We start from the raw sequence: 12,760 nt of genomic DNA on the forward strand, positions 1-12,760 counted from the left end.
TTCAGAAGAGCACTCTTTAGAGAGAATAGATACTTCAATGTAGCCATTACAGTGGATCTGGAGTGATGAGCCCATACTCCAGCACTAAAACATGGTCATGCAATTTTCTTTTGAGTATGCCCAGTTAATTGTATGACTTTTAATTTGCTGATTTCATTTCCCCACAGGGCTTTGGGGCTTACCAGGTGGCACTAGTGGTAAAGAAAAGAACCCACCTGACAATGCAGGAGACATAAGAGATGCGGGTTTGATCTTTATTTCTGCTTTTCAGATTTGTTTATTTGGTGTTTGGCACAGGCTACCTTTGTAATGAGGAAGAAAAATATGATTTAAACAATGGAAATATTGTACACTTTAAAAAGAAAAGATAAATGCATATTATGGCAAAATTCATAAAGATGGATTGTTTCCTAGTGTTGAAAATGCACAGATGGAAAGTGAGTACCAGAAGAAGCCTTTAGATTTGAGGGTAAAAGATTGAAGGCAACCATGAGAAGGTAAAGAGCTTAGTGGCAAAAGCTAGCCTGCTTAAAAAAATCAATAAAATATGAACAAATTAATTTCTAAGGAACACTGAGGATAAAATTGTATTTTCTGAAATATTGATGGATAAGTATTTTAGGTTTAGGAGGAAATAAATAGTAAGTTATAGTTTATCCAACAAACACTGTACTTGCTGTATGTTTGGCAGGCATTGCACAAAACCTTTTGCAAATGATAACTAATTTAATCCTCACACCTCCTAACCACTGTATGAGGTAAGGTGTTATTCTCATTCATATTTTACATGTAACAAACTGAGACAGAGAGGTTCAATAATATGCCCAACCTAACTCAATTAGTAAATGATAAAATAAGGTTTGGAACTAGGCACTTAAGTATTGTGGGCTCCCCAGGTGGCTCAGTGGTAAGGAATCCACCTGCCAATGCAGGAGACCCTGGTTTGATCTCTGGGTCAGGAAGATCCCCTGGAGAAGGGCATGGCAGCCCATTCCAGTATTCTTTCCTAGAGAATTCCATTCCATGGACAGAAGAGACTGCCAAGCTACAGTCCATAGGGTCACAAAGAGTCAGACAGGACTGAAACGACTGAACATGCACACACTTTAAGCATTTTAAGTAGGATCTTAACCACCTTACATCACTGCCTCTCAATACTGTTAAGATGAGCTACCAGGATGATAGAGAAGGAAATCTGACATTGGGAATACTATACAGAGAGGAAACAGGAGTGTCAGTAACACCTCAAAACAAACAGGATTCTATGTGGATGAAAATTTACAACAGGTACATGCATCTTAATCCCAGAGTGGCTTGTGGGGAAGGGGCATTTTTAGAGTGGAATGGTCACTAGGCTGGTGTCACATCTGGGGCAGAAGAATTGAGTGAGGATTTCTAAGGAAAACCACAAGGTAGATCTGAACAGTGAGGTCTTGCCTTCCAGGGCTGATATATACCATCTTCTATGCAGAGATCCAGGGACAGAATTTTTTAGAACGTTCCTTAATAGTGCATAGTCAAGTATTGACAGAGGCTTTTGATGAACTAAAGAAGAGAAGCTCAATATAATTCCCATTGTAAGATGTTTATATACCCTCAACAGTGAGATCTTGAATCTTTCTAAGGACTTCCTAGAGCCCATGGACTGAGGTTGGAGGCAATGTCTAGTTTGAGGATTGTTGTCCTTGATGTGTCAGTGTGCAGCATTAGGATCATTCAGAAACTTGTGAGAAATGCAAATAATTGTCCCACTCTCCTGGAAGACCTAGTGAATCCGAAAATCTTGGAGTTTCTAGAGATGGAGGGGAAGCTGCTGAGAGGGAGGCAGCTACGGGAGGCAGCTAAGGGACCTATGGCCCAGCCGAGCTGAATCCACATTCTGCAAAAGGATTATTAGATATTGGGAAAATTTTACTGCAGTTGAGTCAAAAGAGCCCCATCAAATATGTTTCTCTCTCTTTTTCTTTTTTTACATACAAGTGATTTTTTCCTGGAGGAGAGCATTGCAACCCACTCCAGTATTCTTGCTGGAGAAACCGCATGGACAGAGGAGCCTGGCAGGTTGGAGTCCATGTGGTTGTAAAGAGACGGACATGACTGAGCGACTAAGCACAGCATAGCACAAGCAATTTATACTCATCACATGCATTCTTAACTCATCCATAACCCTCAAAAATGTCACAAATCTCAGGGATGAGATGAAAGCCAAGGATATGCAATGTATGTATCCCTTGATAATTAGAAAAAAAAATATTTTTGTAATTTACCATAGCCATTTATACTGTCATATCAAAATATCCCCAGAATCAAAATTTTCATGTAGAATTGGCCTTTTTAAATTTTTTAAATTTTTACAGTGTCTTGTTGGTTTCTGCCATACAACAACGCGAATCAGCCATAATTATACATACATCCTCTCCCTCTGGAGCCCCCCTCCCATCCCTCCAGGTCACCGCAAGGTACCAGACTTGGCTCCCTGTGCTACACGGCAACTTCTCACCAGCTATCCATCTTGCACATGATAGTGTATATATGTTGATGCTATTTTCTCCATTTGTTCCACTTACTCCCTCCCCCACTGTGTCCAGAAGTCCAGAATTGGTCATTTGAAACCATCCTTTTTCAGAAACAGGATCTCAGAATCCAACAAATAAATAATATTCACTTCAGAAGGATGAAATTGGTTCATTGTGAGAATTAAAGTAAGAGAGTTTTCATCATAATTAAATGCAACCCCTTTGGCAACATAACCGAAATTTGTGTTTTCTAGTGCTAGATTAAAAATAAAAGAATATCCTTCATTAATTGGTTATCCCTATTTTGAACATGCCAGGAGACATTATAAAAATCACACCCACAGTTTTGAGTTTAGAGTCTTCTCTCAGGGTCAAGGGTGTAAATCTGGTGCAGGTTGATTGGAGAGGATTGAAAGTAATTACTACCGGAGACTCTCTCTGATGGATTAATTAGCTGTGAATGAAGCAAATGCTTGCAGTAAACTGTATTTTATAAGCAGTTTCTATTAGATGGATGATCACTTGCATACAGAAATCACTTCTTCAGGTGGGTCCAGTGTTGCTTTACAACAAGGTGACAGCATTATGTGACAGAATTTTATCAACTTTTCTACTGAAACTTCCTAAAGGTGTAGAAGGGTCTATGAGTACCACAAATGGAGTTTGTCCACAATAGTCACCCATTAACAAAAACTTCAGTAAATCTGTTTTATTTTAAAAATTTAAATAGAAAATTTCACTTCATAACATAATGATGTTTATTTTGATATGAAAGCGTTAGTCACTCAATCGTGTCCGACTATTTGTGATGCCATGGACTGTAGCCCGCCAAGCTCCTCTGTCCATGAATTCTCCAGGCAAGAATACTGGAGGGGGTTGCCATTTCCTTCTCCAGGGGATCTTCCCGATCTGGGATCAAACCCCAGTCTCCTGCATTGCAGACAGATTCTTTACCTTTTGAGCCATTGGGGAAGCCATTTTGATTTGAACAAAATTATTTTTTTCACTACCATTAAAAAAAAAAAGTTTGCTTCAAAAAGATACTTCCCTGGTGGCTCAGATGGTAAAGCGTCTGCCTACAATGTGGGAGACCCGGATTCAATCCCTGGGTCAGGAAGAACTCCTGGAGAAGGAAATGGAAACCCAATCCAGTGTTCTTGCCTGGAAAATCCCATGGACAGAGGAGCCTGGTAGGCTACAGTCCATGGGGTTGCAAAGAGTCGGACATGACTGAGTGACTTCACTTTCTTTCTTTCTTTCAAAAATATGCATTCCTCTTGTGCTGTGGCTCAAGATGCTCTGGTGTAGAATGCATAGAACCAGGGTTGAATGGTAGGAAGAAAAAGAACATTTCTGTGGGTCTGAGCTTTAGAGTGATCTGTGGCAATTTTCCTGATCTCTCTGTCTCTGTCAGCATCTGTAAATATGAGATACTAATAATTCCTCTATCATACCAATTGTGTTATTGTGAAATTTAAAAATGTTATAAAAAGAGTTTGGAAATTATACAGTACTATAAAAATATCCAGATGTACTCATGTACTGATCAATTTACCCAGACAGCTTTATTTGATTAATATGTTGGTTACCAATTGGTTGATTAAGGAACTATAACTATGAACAGAGCATATAATGTATGTAGATAGTTTCAAACTACTCATTTATCATTATATAAAATAGGAATATAATTTAGCCAAACCTCTCTCCCCAATTAAAAAAAATCCCTTTTAAACATCAATTATAGCTTGATCGATCATTTCTAATAACAGAGAGCTATCAAGACAGTCCGTGGAAGCTTTTCACATCTCTAATTGTTGGAAAGTTCTTTATTTGGTGATTTGGGGCCACTTACTGTTATGGGATGGATTGTGTCTCCCAAATTTATATATTAAAATCCAGTCCCCAGCACCTCAGAATGTTATTGATTTTGGATATAAGTGATTAAATGAAAAGTTCATTGGATTTTGATGGACAGCTAGTAGCTACTGTGACATGTGATCTCAAATCCACACACAACCTTATGAGTCAGTACTAGTATTATTCTTTCATTAAACATGAAGAGCTAAGGTATAGAGAAGTTAGGGAACAAGGACAAACTGTGTGTATTCTAAATGTTTGACCTAGCAATCCAATCCAGCTTTTACTAACTGCAAAGTCCATACACATCACTGTTACCACTACTACTGCTACCACTACACACACACACACACACTCAAAAGTAAGCTCTGTAAGACAAAAGACTTCATTTTATTAACCTCTGAATTTCAGTGCTTGGTATAGTGTTAGGACTCTAAATAATTAGTCCTTGAATGAATGAATAAATGGACAAATGAGTGTTTATTAGCTCATTTAAGCAGTTAAAAATCCATTTAATTTTAATGTCATTTAGTTTGGCTTCTTTTTTTATTTAAATATATATAATAACATACTATCAATTCACTTACTCAGGCCAAGGGAAAAATATATGTACAAATGCGCGCACACACTTTTCTAACACATCAACTAATCTAGTAATATTATTAACATGATTTAGTATCATTTAACCTATTTTGGGGGCTGCTAATCTCTATTAGTGCTACGAAGTCACCTGTTTGGCAGTCTGTCTGGAATTTTTCTGTGTGTTTATACTAAGATTATAGGTTTGGAATTTCTGGGTTACAACATTTTGGAGAAAGAAGAAATAAAATATTGCCTATCTTTAGTCTTCTGTCAGTGTATGAAGGTTTATCTATTGGGCAGATCTCAGATAGAGGCCACTAGCAAAGCAGAGATAGAAGAGGGAAAAAAAAAAAACCTTAGGGGGGGAAAAATCTCTATTTCAGAAGATAGAACAACATCAGAATGGTTACCAAGGAAATCCTCAAGATTTTATTTTGTATTTCCTTAGGAATTAGTCATCCAGTATGCCTATTTTGTTTTTCATTATAAATAGGAGCAGTGGACATAACGATTTCATTGGTTCTTCAGTTCAGCTCAGTTCAGTCGCTCAGTCATGTCCGACTCTTTGCAACCTCATGAGTCGCAGCACTCCAGGCCTCCCTGTCCATCACCAACTCCCAGAGTTTACTCAAACTCATGCCCATTGAGTCGGTGATGCCATCTAGCCATCTCATCCTCTGTCATCCCCTTCTCCTCCTGCCCCCAATCCCTCCCAGCATCAGGGTCTTTTCCAGTGAGTAAACTCTTCACATGAGGTGGCCAAAGTACTGGAGTTTCAGCTTCAGCATCAGTCCTTCCAATGAACACCCAGGACTGATCTCCTTTAGGGTGGACTGGTTTGATCTCCTTGCAGTCCAAGGGACTCTCAAGAGTTTTCTCCAACACCATAGTTCAGAAGCATCAATTTTTCGGCACTCAGCTTTCCTCACAATCCAACTCTCACATCCATACATGACCACTGGAAAAACCATAGCCTTGACCTTAGGGTCTCTTAAAAGTTGTATCCAGCCTTCTTGCACTCCTCTGACTCAACACACATCTTTTAGTGTCACTGATGAAGATTTGTGTTCACTTATGAAAGCTCCTTTGGGGAGCTTGACTTAATTTATCTGAATTAGGATACTTGAATGTCTTTAAAGTTTTGACAGAAAACACTGCATTCTATAATAAACTATTTCCTCCTGGAAGTATTTTAAATTTGTGCTTTAATGACATGTTCTACCAACTCATAACATCACACTGCATTCTTTGTTATTTTGCTTGTCAAATTTTAGCATTTTACCAAACTATGTAATTTAGTCAGGAAATGAAAATTTGGGAGATATTTTTTCAAATCATAGTACAAGCTCTGTGATACCTTTGCTTAATGTTCTCCAAAGTTCCTTCCAATAGATAATCATATTTTTAAACCAAAAAGAATAATGTTCTCCTTTTTTTTCTTGATGAGTCTGGCTAATGGCTTGTCAATTTTGTTTATCTTCTTAAAGAAACAGCTTTTAGTTTTACTGATCTTTGATATTGTTTCCTTCATTTTTTTTTTTTCATTTATTTCTTCTCTGATGTTAAGATGTTTTTCCTTCTACTAACTTTGGTATTTTTTTGGTTCTTTTTCTAGTTGCTTTAGGTGTAAGTTTTGGTTGGTTATTTGATATTGCTCTTGTTTCTTGAGGTAGACTTGTATTGCTATAAACTTCCCTTTTAGCACTGCTTTTACTACAGCCCATGGGTGTTGAGTTGTCATGTTTTCATTGTCATTCGTTTCTAGGTATTTTTTATTTCCTCTTTGATTTTTTTTAGTGATTTCTTGGCTATTTAGAAGCATATTGTTCAGCCTGCAGTGTTTGTGTTTTTTACAGTTTTTTCCCCCTGTAATTGATGTTTAATCTTATAACATTGACAAAAAAGAATAATGTTGAATTTGATGATGCAAAGATATTAACTAGAAGACAAACATATGTGTTTTAATATTTTGAACCCTATTTCTAATAACTAAGTCCTTCAAAAATTAACTTTTAATTTCATTTTGGCATATAAATTATTTACTATTCAAATTATTTAAAATAAGTAATATTTATTCATATACATATTTAAATTATGTAATAAGAAATAGAAGGCCAATAAGCCCGTATATTTTAAATACAATTTCATCCCAAATAAGTTGGAATTAAAAAATCATAAATAATATAATTTATGAAACATGTAATAATATCAATTATTGTAACAAAATTGGCCTTTGTGTTCTACAAAGACTTGAATGCTACTTCATGTTAATTTTTAAAATCCACATTTTAATCTCAGTTTACTGATCTTGAGGTGATTGATTCCTCTCTATAAAAATGTAACCTTCACAAGACTGATGCAGCATCAGATTTTAGTTAGACTTTTTCAGAGATATATCTCACTATTATGTGACATTCAAAAACATCTGGATAGTCAAGATAAGGGTATACACAAAAGTGCACTACAATATAAGTAGCAGCATCTCTCCTGCTGACCTCAATTTACAGTATTAAATTATAAATTCCACAAATGCTGTGCTTACAAAATTCTAAGTATTTAACATTTTTAAAACAACTAGAATGGGGTCAAGCAAGTATTATGGAAAATGGCATCATGGTAGCAGACCTTTTAAAGGTCAGTCATTTAAAGAAAAAAGTCATTTAATCAGAAAAGATCAAAAGATATTATATTTTCAAATCACTCACTTTTCTTAAAAGATCACAGAAGTCATAACAGCATTTGCAAAAAGCATGAAATGTCCTAGATTGAATAACATTTACATAAAACTTTTCAAAATCACATTAAGCTCAGAGAATTCATTGTTGAAAATAATTATTTAATTAAATACATATTAATAGTACACAGTATAAAACAGGTCTAATAATCTATTCAATTGCTGTGATTTGTTAAAGTATAATACTTAGGAATGAGTTTTAACAGACTATAGACATTATAAGCAAATAGTTATACCTTGATTATGTACTTGATAATCTATGATGTGACCTAAGTGATTTGCATGGGAGAAATGGATTCATGTTTAATAAGCAATCCACATCAGGGAAGCCATCTGAGCTAGAGTATTGCCATGTTATAATAATCCTAAGCAAGGCAGAAACCCTTACTTAGAAACATACGGATAGTTTCATTTTCTAATTATTGTTTCCTTCTGCTGTTATTCACTGTGCAACTTTTATTTTGTAACACACAATCTTGACTTTTCATTTCTTAAAAGCCATCAAAATGCTCATAATTTGCATTTGCACAAAAGCACAAAATATTCTATCAGTGTAGTTTGAGATGACATGACCACATCATCAGTGATTAATGATGAGTTAAAATGTTCAGGCCACTTGGATTAAAATACAATTAACCTATGGCAGCATTCCAGCAATCCATCTGCTTTTTAGGTGATAGTTTAATTCTTCTTTGTAGTCATAGTTGTATTCATAGATGTATTCCAGTCCAAATGTAACCACTGTGATGGACTCTTGATTTCAGATATATTTACATATATATATATATATAATGTATATATATATATATATACACACACATGCACATAATAGTTGTATATATAAATATACATATTGAGATTGCTGGGAGAAATATCAACAGCCTCAGATATGAAGATGATACCACTCTAATGGCAGAAAGTGAAGAAGAACTAAAGAGCCTCTTGATTAGGGTGAAAGAGGAGAGTGAAAAAGGTGGCTTAAAATTCAACATTCAAAAAACTAAGATCATGGCATCTGGTCCCATCAGTCATGGCAAATGGCTGGGGAAACAATGGAAACAGTGACAGACTTTATTTTTGGGGGCTCAAAAATCAGTACAGTGACTGCAGCCACCAAATTAAAAGACGCTTGCTTCTTGCTTCCCAGGTGGCGCTAGTGGTAAAGAAGCTGCCTGCCAATGCAGGAGACATAAGAGATGTGGGTTCGATCCCCGATTGGGAATATCCCCTGGTTGGGAAGATCCTACTGGCAACTCACTCCAGTATTCTTTTCAGGAGAACCCCATGAACTGAGGAGTCTGGTGAGCTACAGTCCATAGGGTTGCAAAGAGTCAGACAGGACTGAAGAGACTTTGCACGCATGCAGCACACACACTCCTTGGAATGAAAGCTATGACAAGCCTAGTATTAAAAAGCAAAAAAAAAAAAATAATAATAATAAATAATAATAAAAAAAAAAAGCAGAGACATAACTTTCCTGACAAAGATATGTATAGTCAAAGCTATGGTTTTTCCAGTAGTTGTGTATGGATGTGAGAGTTGGACCATAAAAAGGCTGAGGACCAAAAAATTGATACTTTTGAATTGTGGTGCTGGAGAAGACTCTTAAGAGTCCCTTGGACAGCAAGGAGATTAAAGCAGTCAATCCTAAAGGAAATTGATCCTGAATATTCATTGGAAGGACTGATGCTGAAGCTCCAGTTCTTTGGCCACCTGATGTGAAGAGCCGACTCACTGGAAAAGACCCTGATGCTGGGAAAGATTGAAAGCAGGAGGAGAACGGGGTGGCATAGAATGATATAGTTAGATAGCATCACTGACTGAATGAACATGAGTTTGAGCAAACTTCAGGAGACAGTGAAGGACACAAAGCCTGGCGTGCTGCAGTCCATAGTGTCACAAAGAATTGGACATGACTTAGCAACTGAACAACAAAATATTATATACTATGATGTATAAGGTAGCACAAATAATTTTTCCTTGGTTGACAACAGTGCATAGTATTTAATAGGAAGTTGCCTATGCCCCTCCATTATGGAAAACCACCCAGAATGTTTCTATTAATAGGTACAAAATGATGATCACATGGATTGTTTTAGTTTCAGCAATTGATAAGTTATCAGCCACAGTAGTTGAAATATTGCTCCACCTACAAAAAAAAATCATGTGTGAGTATATGTGAGTAATAAATAGGATAAAGAGTTACTAGAGGGAAGAATAGTTTTATTAATCATTAATGTCTCCTTTTCTTCCTCCTTCTCTAAAAGAATAAAACAACAAACATAACAATATATATTGTAAAATAACCAATGATACATCTACAATCCAGAAAAAAGCACATGAATATTATCTGTTTTCCCTTCCTCCCTCCCAGCCTCTGTCTCTCTCTCATTTGTATTTGGAAGTTGCAAAAGAAATATGACTATACTAAAATATAGTCTATATAGACTATATTTTATCTGTTAAAATATTACAGATAAAAACCATATCCTGTTTAACTTCCATCCATGTCCTGATTTTCTTTTTCTCCCACTCACCATACAGATAAGCACTGCTATGCATTAGAAAGGTATTCTTTTCAGTTTTTGTTTTTACATAAACAGCCATAGAAAATATACTGTACTTTTTAGAATATCACATAAATAACAAGTTTTAAAAATCCTTCAATTTACCTTTTTAAAACTCAGGCATCATTCAGTCACTCAGTCTTATCTGACACTTTGTGAACCACTGGACTGCAGCATTCAGGCTTCTCTGTCCTTTACCATCTCCTGGAGTTTGCTCAAACTCATGTCCTTTGAGTCAATGATTCCATCCAATGATTTCATCCTCTGTCATCCCCTTCTCCTCCTGCCTTCAATTTTTCCCAGCATCAGGGTCTTTTCCAATGAGTCCGTTCTTCACATCAGATTGCCAAATTACTGCAACTTCAGCATCAGTCCTTCAGTGAATATTTAGGGTTGATTTCCTTCAGGATTGATGGGTTTGATTTCCTTGCTCCCCAAGACAGGGCTCTCAAGAGTCTTCTGCAGCACTACAGTTTAAAAACATCAGTTCTTTGGGGTTCAGCTTTCTTTATGGTCCAACTCTCACATGCATACATGACTACTGGAAAAACCATAGCTTTGACTGTATATATCTTTGATGGCAAAGCAATGTCTCTACTTTTTAATATGCTGTCTAGGTGTGTCATAGTTTTTTTTCCCCCCCAAGGAACAAGTGTCTTTTAATTTCATGGCCACAGTCAACATCTACAGTGATTTTGGAGCCCCAAAAAATAAAGTATGTCACTGTTTTCATTGTTTCCCCATCTATTTGCCAAAAAGTGATGGGACCAGATGCTACGATCTTAGTTTTTTGAATGTTGAGTTTTGAACCACCTTTTTTCAAGAGGCTCTTTAGTTCCTCTTTGTTTTCTGCCATAAGGGTGGGGTTATCTGTACATATGAGGTTATTGATATTTCTCCTGGAAATCTTGATTCCAGCTTGTGCTTCATCCAGCCCAGCATTTTTCATTATGTATTCTGCATATAAGTTAAATAAACAGGGTGACAATATACAGTCTTGACATATTCCTCTCTAATTATGAAACAGTCCATTGTTCCATGTCCAGTTCTGACTGTTGCTTCTTAACCTACATACAGATTTCTCAGGAGGCAGGTAAGGTGTTATGGTATTCCCATGTCTTTAAGAATTTTCCACAGTTTGCTGTGATCCACACAATCAAAGGCTCTAGTGTAGTTAGTGAAGCAGAAGTAGATGTTTCTCTGGACTTGCCTTGCCTGTTCTATGATCTAAAAATGTTGGCAATTTGATCTCTGGTTCCTCTGCTTTTTCTAAATCCAACTTGTACATCTGGAAGTTCTCAGTTTATGTACTGCTGAAGTGTAGCTTGAAGGATTTTGAGCATAATCTTGGCTGGCATGTGAAATGAGTGCAATTGTGCAGTAGTTTGAACATTTTTTGGTATTGTCCTTCTTTGGGATAGGATTGAAAACTGACTTTTTTCCAGTCCTTGTGGCCACTGCTGACTTTTTCAAATTTGCTGGCATATTGAGTGCAGCACTTTCAGAGCATCATCTTTCAGAATTTGAAATAATTCAGCTGGAATTCCATAACCCACTAGCTTTGTTCATAGTGATGCTTCCTAAGGCCCACTTGACTTCACACTCCATGATGTCTGGCTCTAGGTGAGTGATCACACCATCATGGTTATCTGGGTCATTAAGATCCTTTTTGTATAGTTCTGTGTTTTCTTGCCACCTCCTCTTATTCTCTTCTGCTTCTATTAGGTCCATACCATTTCTGTCCTTTCTTGTACCCATCTTTGCTTAAAATGTTCCCTTGGTATCTCTAATTTTCTTGAAGAGATCTCTAGTTTTTCCCATTCTATTGTTTTCCTCTAATTCTTTGTATTGTTCATTTAGGAAGGCTTTTTTTCTCCTTGCTATTCTTTGGACCTGTGCAATCCTTTTCTCCTTTGCCTTTCACTTCTCTTCTTTCCTAAGCTACTTGTAAGACCACCTCAGACAAGCATTTTGACTTTTTGCATGTCTTTTTCTTAGGGATTTTCTTAATCACTGCCTCTTGTACAATGTTACAAAGCTCTGTCCATAGTTCTTCAGGCACTCTGTTTATCAGATCTAAGCCCTTGAATCTATTTGTCATTTCTGGTGTATAATTGTAAGGAATTTGATTTAGGTCATACCTGAATGGTATAGTGGTTTTCCCTACTTTCTTCAATTTAAGTCTGAATTTTGCAATAAGGAGTTCATGATCTCAGTCACAGTCAGCTCTTGGTCTTGTTTCTGCTGACTTTATGGAGCTTCTACATCTTTGGATGCAAAGAATATAATCAATCTGATTTCAATATTGACCATCTGGTGATGTCCATGTGTAGAGTCATCTCTTGTTTTGTTGGAAGAGAGTGTTTGCTATGACCAATGTATTCACTTGATAAAACTCTGTTAGTCTTTGCCTGCTTCATTTTGTACTCCAAGGCCAAACTTATCTGTTATTTCAAGTATCTCTTGACTTCCTACTTTTGCATTCCAGTCCCCTATGATGAAAA

The sequence above is a fragment of the Cervus canadensis genome, chromosome X (assembly GCF_019320065.1).
Source record: "Cervus canadensis isolate Bull #8, Minnesota chromosome X, ASM1932006v1, whole genome shotgun sequence".
NCBI lineage: Eukaryota > Metazoa > Chordata > Mammalia > Artiodactyla > Cervidae > Cervus > Cervus canadensis.